The following is a 9,515-nucleotide window of genomic DNA, read 5'->3' on the forward strand; positions in this document are numbered from 1 at the left end:
AAATTTACTACTGATGATGATGGAACAATGGTAATAGAGTTATTTTCGTAATGATGAAATCAAACAAAAAGCAATTGGTATTAAAAGTGAATGTATGCACATGGATTTTGAAAATAATTTTTTGGAAATCTCCCACGCCCACAGTTTGTAGTTCTAAATTTAGAAAAAGGGTTGCAGGCTTGAGCAAGGGGTCAAAAAACAAATGTTATTTATATTGATGGTTACAAGCATTTTGTTTGCGGTATAAATTTTGGTCATCGCCGCTTTACTTGTACTGTAGTTGTTCTTCCCAAAATGTAAAGTGGGGACTCGTTTATACGTATGTTTGTGAAACAGTAATCTTGACCTGGCGCTTAATCTTTCAGATATGTGCAAATTTATCCAATCCAATTACAAGACATACACAATTCTTAATTTCTTTAGACACATTTTGTCCATACCCACATGCAAATATACATTTAACACAAATTTACACAACAAAAAATCAATTATCTTAATGCTAGACTTTACCACTGCTCAATTAGATTTTGTTCGCCTTTTACTTTATGCGAAGTGTTTCATTATCAAATATATTTTTTTGGCGATTTTATCCTTTTTTTTTTTTATCATTGGGGTGTCCGGATCAACTTGCACATATCTCAACTAATCCTTCGAAACCCTGGAACTGTCGGTTGGGTAAAAGCTCCAATGACCACCCTTATTAGTGCTTGGAAAGACTCGAACTCAGGAGCTCATGGAATCTTATTATGCTCTTTTACCATTAGGTCACAATAGTGGTTAATTTTACCCCTTTTTAAGTTAACGGAAATGTTCACTTTGTGATCCATATACATGTACTTTATCTTTACAAGTACAGGTGAAAACCAAGTCGAACCGCTCGCGAGCGGCTCGAGTTTTGCTCGGTTTTAACTCAAACTCGGCTCAGCATTAGTCGAGTTGACTTCGAGTTCGAGTAGCTCAAGTAGTGTTTTGAGTCGAGTTCGATCATAGTGGAATTCGCTCGAAAGGTTAGCGAGTTTTTTCAAGCTCAAGGGTTAAGTAGATAGTTTTTAAAGTAATAGGGGTCATATAAAAGTTATAAGTTATAAAATTTGCAAATCCATCCCTATTCAAATAATGTAAAACATGATTTGGGAATAAAAATTTAAATCCCTAAATCACAAATATCTCTTATCTCATTCTTTGTCATTTCTCTTTAAAAACTGAAATTGCAACTTCCGTTCATCGTCTTTCCCATCGCCGTTTTCTTCCCTGTCCTTCGCCGATCGCCGTCTTGCTTAATCTCCTCTCAGAGTATCAGCCTCTTAGGTATTGCAGATTTCTGTTTGGTTATGTGTGATTTCTGGTTCTGTAGATTTTTGAGTTTGTTTATCTGTTATTTTCCCTTTGAAAATTATGTTTGTCATTCTTAGTTCTTATTGTATGTTCGCATTATGGGTAAATGCATAAGACTAATTTATTTAGTGATATTTTCCAATAGACTTTTCCCTGAGATGATTGAGTAATTTAAAATTTGTAATGTTGTCTATTATTAGTATTCCATTTACTAATTTTTGATTAAGTGAATTTTTTATTTTCAACTCACCTGCTGTTGGCGCTCATGTTGGTTTTTTGTAAGCCTGATTCTAGACGTTATCGACATTGGAAATCAACGCCCCACCCACCGTTAGAAAGGTCTTGATCTCCTCTTTCCATTTGTGTGCTTTTTGTCATTGTTCAACTCGTCATTCGCCGAAAAAGGGTGCAGCTTTTTCGCGAAAATAGGCATTTTTCAATCTTGTTTGCGATCAACTTACTAATTGGAAACAACCATGGTTGGTCCCATTTAAACCGTCTTGGTTTGGTCTTCAAAACCTTGGTCTTGGATTGCCTTGGTTGTTTGCCGTTTGTCGGTGTCGAATGATTGTTTCTGGCAAGGGACAGTCGGTTTTTGGCCATTAGCGTCCAAGTTTTTCTGGAATTTTTTTGTTGTTTGTTGTTTGTGCAGTTTTCTGAAGCGTGTGGATAGTTTTTGGTGGTCCAAAATCCCCACAAAATTGCTTGGACTCGAATTCGAACTCAATTAAAGCTCAAATACTCGAATTCGATTAAAGCTCGAATACTCGAACTCGATTGCAACTATTACTTAAACTCGATTAAAGCTCGAATAATAAAACTCGATTAAGGCTCAAATAAAACTCGATTACAGCTTGACTAAAACTCAATTATATGAAGTTGAATTCCGATTTTAGGTATCGAGTTTGAGTTTCAAACTCGATTCCTCAAGCTTGGTCAAACTCGAACTTGAATTCGAATTCTGTACTAAGGGCTCGAGTAAAGTTCGAATACCTAGATAATCGACTCGAGTCGACTCAATTTCACTCCTAATTACAAGTTCATACATATTTCTTCGTTGTCACTAACTTACTTTTTGAGTGTTGTTTACTTAGTTGAAGTACTAAACCAAGAGGAGTCAGACGATTATAAACTAGTTTAAGTTATGATTAATTAATGATATTAGACGTGTTTAAACATATTAAAAAAGACAAATCTGTTAATTTTTGTATAAAATATTTGACAATGCTAACCCTTGTACTTACCCACAAAAAAATAAAATAAAAAAAAGCACTCTTGCGTGTGCTTAATGCTTAGACACGAGAAATTTACAACAGAGTTTGATAAGATGGGATACTTAATTTGTTTTCACCATTCTGTCAATCACTTAAGCCACCACAAAATTGACTTAAAAATGGGCCATTGGAATCTCACAAAAGGGAAACCCAATTATGAGAATCAATTCTTAATTATGTCTGCTCAAGATTTACTTACCCTCCACTTGCCTCCATAATCTCGTAAAATTATAATGTATAAAAGATTTTTACTAAAAGGGCATTCATCTAAATTTGTAAATAAAATAAAATTTAAAGTGATTGATGAATTTTTTAAGTATTATATTGAATCCACGGATTTGAGCAGATTCCTGAAGGGTTTTGATGGTGGGGTGATCTTTTTCTTTAAATATAATTAATAATTAATTAAAGATGCTAAAGAGAAGATGTCCCAACTCCCAACTGCTCACCCAAATTCTATTATGTTTTTATTACTTTATTACTTTAATTTCTTTAAACTTATCATGATAAAGGGTAGTAAATAAGTAATTTGATATGCAGGGGACAAACAGTAAGATTTTGGATAAGTACAGCAGTGGAACATTGTAGAAGGAGGGTAAAAAGAACATATCCAAGTATCCAAATGTGATAATTAAGTAAAGTTAATTGTCTTATTAGGCCTAATTAATATCGAATAACACAAAGATTTATGTTTAATCTCAAGTTATAAGCACGATAAGGCCTAAGCAACTACAAGTGGCAAATGGTGATACACAATTTTGAAATCCATGAAAAATCCAAGACATCAACACTCACGTTTTTATTTTAAACAAAGTGAATGTCTATCAATCACCTAAAGTTGCTTTCAGTTGCTAGCAATGAAACACTATTTGTTGATCTAATGATAAAAAAGTAAAAAGAGAATCTAATATGATTTCTCAAATTCGAGTCTCTCTCAATGGTAAAAGAGTAAAATGAGGATCTAACATGATCTTCCAAGTTCGAGTCTGTTTAAGGATAAAAAAACAAGAAGATGATCTAACACGGTTTTTCGAGTTCGAGTCCCCACATTGTTAATAGAGATGACCATTTAAGTTCTTACTTGGATGGTAGTTCTAGGATTCTGAAAGATTGGTTAAAATACTCGTTAGATGGTTTAGACACCCCTAATTATAAATAAATAAAACAACATATGGAAGGCTATATATATATACAAATGAAAATTATCATGTGTAAATATCTTGAAATTTTGAACATGTAAACCAAATGTGAGTGCTTGATCTATGGTTTTTAATTTTAAAGTTTGCGAAGTTAGCAATCAAATACTCACTTTTAATCCAATTATAAAAAAAATTAATAATGTTCACACCGAAGATTGAGTGTACAATAATACATGAAAAACACTGTTAACGGCTATAAACATGTGTACTTGCATAAGACTATAAGAATAAAGATTGTTGCCTTTTATCTAGAAACTTAGTCGTATCATTTTGAAAATGCTTAAGATGTTGGATGCAAAACTCAAAGGGAATAATAGATTAAATTAAATGGTTCCTCATTTAATGGAATATTTTATAATAAAAGAGTGCAAAAAGAATATAGCAAGATGCTATTTGCTCATATATAATTATCTGCCTGCCTAAATTCTTTATTTTAATTTACACCTAAATTATAGAATATTTAATTGGAGTATTCTTTAGAGATATATAGGGTGCGTTTGGTTTAGTATTTTAGATAGGATTTTGGGGATAGTATTGGGTGCGTTTGGCTCCCTATTTTTATCCATATTTCCAATCCTATTTTCCAAATAATGTTTGGCACACTATTCCAGAAATATTACCCTATTTTTTTAATTACTTTTAGACCCCATAAGGTTATTAATTTCACTAAATGCCCCCTGATTTTTTTTTTAAATTAACAAAAACCCCCCCATCAACCCAACTTGTCAGATTCCGGCAACCACCGCCGGTGATAGCCGGAATCTGTACAACAGCCTAAATTCCGATCATAAATGGCCGGAATTACACCGATCTGGCCGTCAGTGACGGCCAAAGATGGCCGTCGTTTTGGCCTTTCCGGCCGTCGATGGCCATAACAGGCCGTAATTTGGCCTTTTCCGGCCAGATCCGTGCTAGATCTGGTCGGAACAGGCCATAATGATGCGTTACGGCATAGATCCGATCGGTCTATGCCGTAACGAAATTTTCCGGCCAGATTCCGGCGGTGGAGGCCGGAATCTGACACTGCAGGTGGTGGGGGTGTTTTTGTCATTTTATATAGTAGGGTCTTTAATTAAATTAGTAAACCTAAGGGCTTTTTCATAAATTTTTCAAATTTACCTCGTAATACTCCCCTATCCAACAATCCAATACTATCCTCAAAATCCTATTCAAAATACTACACCAAACGCACCCATTGAGTTGTTGGATAGGGGAGTATTACGAGATAAATTTTAAAAATTTATGAAAAAACCCTTAGGTTTACTAATTTAATTAAAGACCCTTATATATAAAATGACAAAAACACCCCCACCACCTGCAGTGCCAGATTCCAGCCACCACCGCTGGAATCTGGCCGAAAAATTTCGTTACGGCATAGACCGGTCAGATCTGTGCCGTAACGCATCTTTATGGCATTTTCCGGTTAGATCCACCACGGATCTGGCCGGAAAAGGCCAGATCTACGGCCTGCTGTGGCCGTCGATGGCTGAAAAAAACCAAAACGACGGCCAAAGATATGGCCGTCATTTTTGGTCAACGATGGCCATTTCTTTGGCTATCGTTGACGGCCAGATCCGTGGTGGATATGGCCGGAAAATGCTAGATCGGTGAACTTCCTGCTATTTATGGTCGGGAGATAGGCCGTTGTACAGATTTCGGCTATCACCGACGGTGGTTGTCGGAATCTGCAAATATGGGTTGATGGGGGTGTTTTTGTTAATTTTTAAACTTTTTTCAGGGGGTATTTAGTGAAATTAATAACCTTATAGGGTCTAAAGGTAATTTAAAAAATAGGATAATATTTCTGGAATAATCAGCTAAACATTATTTGGAGTATAGGATTTTGAATATGGATAAAAATAGGGAGTCAAACGCACCCATAATGACCTTTTGCTAATGGACGAATTAAAGAAACAGTATATTCCTCTTTTAAAAGCTTGGATTCCATGGAATCAATTCACTAATTAATTTTATTATAAGTTTTAACCAAAGTCTTCCCTAACCCATATGAGAAAATTTAATTAAATTACGTCATGAATGTGACCAAAGAGTATAATAAGGTTGAATTTGGCGAGATTAGCCGTCCCAGAATCATGGAAATTTGACAATATTGTATTATGTGATTAATTAAAGTTAATTAATTAAATAATAATTTGTGTCGTGAAAGTTAAGCAAGGGTTTATGAATCTCAAACACATTACACGTGTCTGGACTCTGGATATTCATATTGTAGACAGTTTTGCCTTTTTGAAACCTTTTTGAAACATTACAAGAAATTATTGACCCACTACTTGCATTTCTTTAATAATAATAATAAAAAAGTTTATCATTTCATACTTTTAATATATACTTTTAGGATTAATTTCGTTTGTTTAAGTCTCAAATGTCATAACCATTTTAAAAAAATATTGAAAACCCTTTAATCAAGGAGTCTTAAGATTTTTGGTAATTTAATAAAGCAATCAAAAGGCTCCATTTCATTTAATATTTTGGAAGTTTTTAGAATAGTTTTTGGAAAAATTTGAGTTGAATAGTATTCTGAAAAGTTTTTTGTATATTTTATAATAGCATTTTCTGAAAAATATTTAGATCATTTTTAATTCCATAGGTTTGTTAATTTAACTAAACACCCCTAATAAAAAGAAAGTTTATAAATTAACAAAAACACTTCTACCCACCCACATTTGCCAGATTTTGGCTACCACTGCGGAAGGTGGTCAAAATCTGGCGTAATGACGCACTATCAGCTGGATCTAGCCAGTATTATGATGATCTAGCTTTTTTCGGCCAGATCCACCGGAAAAGGCCAAATGTACGACCGCCAGATCTTTTGGCTATCAACTTGGCTGTTGTTGACAGTCAAACGACGGCCAAGATATGATTGTCGATGGCTAAGATAGACAAATGGATTTGGCCGAAAAAGGCCAGATCAGTGCACTACCGACCATATCTAGCCGGTAGTGTGCTATTAGAGCAGATTCTAGCTACTTTCTAGCGGTGGTAGCCAGAATCTGACAAATGTGGATAGGTGAGGGTGTTTTTATCAATTATAAACTTTTATTGTTGGGGGTTTAGTTAAATTAACAAATTTATAGGGTTAAAATAATCTAAATATTAGAATAGTGCTATCTTTTGAAGAGAATTTTAAATATTGAAACAAATGTGTATTTGGATAGGATTAGATAGGATAGTGGAATAAGACGAGGAAAAAAAGTGAACCAAAGGGCCCAAATGCTTTTCAAAAGTCCCCATCACGTCCATAGGAGTAATAATGGATGCGTTTGGCTTATTATTTCTGTCCATATTCCCAATCCTATTCTCCAAATAATGTTTGACACATTATTCCAGAAATATTAGCCTATTTTTTAATTACTTTTAGACCCCATAAGGTTATTAACTTCATTAAATACCCCCTGAAAAAAGTTTAAACATTAACAAAAACACCCCCGCGACCCATACTTGCCAGATTCCGACAACCATCGTCGATGGTAGTCGGAATCTGTACAACGGCCTACCTGTCGACCAGAAATGGTCGGAAGTTCACCGATCTGGCCGTCGTTGACAGTCAATGACGGCCAAATCTTGGCCATCGTTGACCGAAAACGATGGCCATATCTTTGGTCATCGCTGACGGCCAAAGATGGACTTCTTTTGACATTTTTCGGCTGTCGACGACAATATTTAGTCGTAGAACTGGCCTTTTCCGACCAGATCTGTGGTGGATCTGGCCGGAAAAGGCCATAGCGATGTGTTAGGACACAAATCCGACCGATTTGTGTTGTAACGAAATTTTCCTGCCAGATTCTGACGGTGGTGGCAGGAATCTGGCACTGTAGGTGGTGAGAGTGTTTTTGTCATTTTATATATTAGGGTGTTTAATTAAATTAGCAAACCTATGGGCTTTTTCATAAATTTTTAAATTTTACCTCGTAATACTCCTCTATCCAACTATCCAATATTATTTCCAAAATTCCATCTAAAATAATAAACTAAACACACCCAATAAAATTAATCTGATACTATTATTAAATAAAAATTAAATAAGATGGTAAGTTTTTTATAACCCCATTTATTCATGACGTACACAAAATGCCCCTTAAAATAGCAATTGTCGCATTTTGGTATCTTTTATTAAAGGCCTCGAGCCAACCATACTTTTGCATGCCTTGGCTCAACTTAAAAAAACCTATCTAATCTCATAGGCTTTCTCTAGAAGGTAATTGGAGTTGGACCTCTACTGTCACTGATTGACACGGTGACACCTCTCCTTCATTAACATTTACAAAATATGCNAAAAGCTTGGATTCCATGGAATCAATTCACTAATTAATTTTATTATAAATTTTAACCAAAGTCTTCCCTAACCCATATGAGAAAATTTAATTAAATTACGTCATGAATGTGACCAAAGAGTATAATAATGTTGAATTTGACGAGATTAGCCGTCCCAGAATCATGGAAATTTGACAATATCGTATTACGTGATTAATTAAAGTTAATTAATTAAATAATAATATGTGTCGTGAAAGTTAAGCAAGGGTTTATGAATCTCAAACGCATTACATGTGTCTGGACTCTGGATATTCATATTGTAGACAGTTTTGCCTTTTTGAAACCTTTTTGAAACATTACAAGAAATTATTGACCCACTACTTGCATTTCTTTAATAATAATAATAAAAAAGTTTATCATTTCATACTTTTAATATATACTTTTAGGATTAATTTCGTTTGTTTAAGTCTCAAATATCATAACGATTTTTAAAAAATATTGAAAACCCTTTAATCAAGGAGTCTTAAGATTTTTGGTAATTTAATAATTGGCTCCCTTTAATTCACTATTTTGGAAGTTTTTAGAATAGTCTTTTGGAAAAATTCGAGTTGATTAGTATTTTGAAAAGCTTTTTTGTATATTTTATAATAGCATTCTCTGAAAAATATTTAGATTATTTTTAACTCTTTAGGTTTGTTAATTTAACTAAACACCTCTAACAAAAAAAAAAGTTTAGAAATTGACTAAAACACCTCCACTTACCCACATTTGCCAGATTCCGGTCACCACCGCTGGAAGGTGGTTAAAATCTAGTGTAATGGTGTACTACCGGTTAGATCTAGCCGGTAGTGTGATGATCTAGTCTTTTCCGGTAAAATCCACAAGAAAAGGCCAAATCTACAACCACCCGATCTTTTGGCCGTTAACTTGACTATCATTGACGGCATCAATGGCCATATCGGCACACTACCAATCATATCCAGTTGGTAGTGCGTCATTACAACATATTCTAGCCACCTTCCTGTAGTGGTGATCGAAATCTGGCAAATGTAGGCGGATGAGAGTGTTTTTGTCAATTATAAACTTTTATTGTTGGGGGTGTTTAGTTAAATTAACAAATTTAGAGGGTTAAAATAATCTAAATATAAGAATAGTATTATCTTTTGAAGAGAATTTTGAATATTAAAACAAATATGTATTTGGATATGATTGGATAAGATAATTGAATAGGATGAGGAAAAAAAGTGAACCAAAGGGCCTAAATAATTTTCAAAAGTCCCCATCACGTCCATAGGAGTAATAATAAAATTAATCTGATTAAATAAAAATTAAATAAGATGGTAAATTCTTTATAACCCCATTTACTCATGATGTATGAAAATGCCCCTTAAAATAGCAATTGTCGCATTTTGGTATCTTTTATTAAAGGTCTCGA

This window comes from Pistacia vera, unplaced genomic scaffold (genome assembly GCF_008641045.1).
Source record: "Pistacia vera cultivar Batoury unplaced genomic scaffold, PisVer_v2 Contig43, whole genome shotgun sequence".
Classification (NCBI taxonomy): domain Eukaryota; kingdom Viridiplantae; phylum Streptophyta; class Magnoliopsida; order Sapindales; family Anacardiaceae; genus Pistacia; species Pistacia vera.